Source organism: Morone saxatilis, unplaced genomic scaffold (assembly GCF_004916995.1).
Source record: "Morone saxatilis isolate NCDOM2014 unplaced genomic scaffold, NCSU_SB_2.0 Contig15, whole genome shotgun sequence".
Taxonomy (NCBI): Eukaryota; Metazoa; Chordata; class Actinopteri; family Moronidae; genus Morone; species Morone saxatilis.
In genome coordinates, this window is record NW_023339707.1 from 23,826,911 (window position 1) to 23,828,339 (window position 1,429).

At 37.2% G+C, this 1,429-nt stretch overlaps 1 protein-coding gene across 1 annotated transcript in view; it reads left to right on the plus strand.

Moving 5' to 3' along the window:
- The window catches only part of LOC118323935 (nucleolar protein 4-like), an 89,455-nt gene that overhangs the window by 37,966 nt on the left and 50,060 nt on the right, over positions 1–1,429 (plus strand). The gene's annotated exons all lie outside the window — the stretch shown is intronic.

The following is a 1,429-nucleotide window of genomic DNA, read 5'->3' on the forward strand; positions in this document are numbered from 1 at the left end:
TTGGATCTCTGTATCAAAAAGGTGCTATAAATAAAGTTTTACTTACTTACTTACTTACTTACACCACCCTCCCCACACAGTGTATTCTCTCTTTCATAACTTGTGTCATCTGTTGCCTAACACTCTCTGCCCTCTCCCTTTCTCTCGCTTTGTCTCTCTTCCTCTTCTTTTGGGCTTCATTCCTCTTTTACTGTCTCTGGCAAGAAAAAAGTGTCTTTGCCTTCTAACAGCCTCCGCCACGCTGGTTGAGTTTCAGTTTCAGATCAGATCAGTGTGACTCTTTCTGAAACTGGCAGACACATTCAGTTTGTTTCTACCTGCTGGTTGACAACTACTTTTACTCTGTGTGTGTTTTGGTCATTTTTTAAGAACAAATGTCCAAATTCTCTGATTTCAGCCTCTTAAATGAGAATATTTTTTGGTTTCTTTATTCCTCTGTGACAGTAAACTGAATATATTTGGGGTTGTGGACAAAACAAGACATTTAAAGACACCACCATGAGCTTTAGGAAACAGTGATCAACATTTTTCTGACCATATTCTGATGATTTATAGACCGAACAACTGGTCGACAAATCGAGAAAGTGATCAACAGATTATTGGACAATGAAAATAAAAATTTGTTACAGCTCTGAACTGAATATCTTTAGATCAGAGAAAACAAGCAATTTGATGAGCTCACTGTTGGCTTTAGGAAAATGTGACGGGCATTTTTCTATATTTTCTGACAGTTAATTGAGAAAATGATTTGCATGTGTGATAGGGAAGAAAATGTTGCTGCCCTACTTAAAAAGAAAAAAAAAAGTTTCCAAATACAGTATATAGGTCACAGAATGTATGCATTTGTCGTGTGTGTGAAACTGGGCTAGCTTCATTATCAGCATCACTGAATTCAACCTTTTTTTCCCTTTTTGTTTCATCTCACAGTCCCTGATGGGACTACATGAATTCCCCAGCCCCGTATGCGGACCTTATCCTAAACATAATCCTAACCTCAAACCTAAAACCCAGTTTCAAATTATCAGACCTGATGGTGGAAGCAGATGTAGATTTGTTTTTCTTCAGATTGTGAGTTTTGGAGTAGAGAAAAGTGAAAGTAAATCTATTGGAGGCTGCACATGTGTGCTCTGCTGTCTCAGGTGCTGATATTGCCCTCTTTTGGTAAAATGGAGGAAGTGCAGCTTCCACAGATTTTTGTCTTTGCCCAAAAAAGAAACTGTGACAACTCTGTCAGCCAGCGTCTTCTTATCTTTAACTTTCCTTCCATATCATCTCTGTCTTCTTCATCTTCTTTAGTGATCTGTATCTTTTTCTATTTGGATTCTTTGTTAAATATTGAAAAAATTAATTATTTTGCACAGATATGGTTTGATCTGTCAGACTGTACTCTGTGTCCTACAGTTATAAGTATATATATATATGTGTGTGT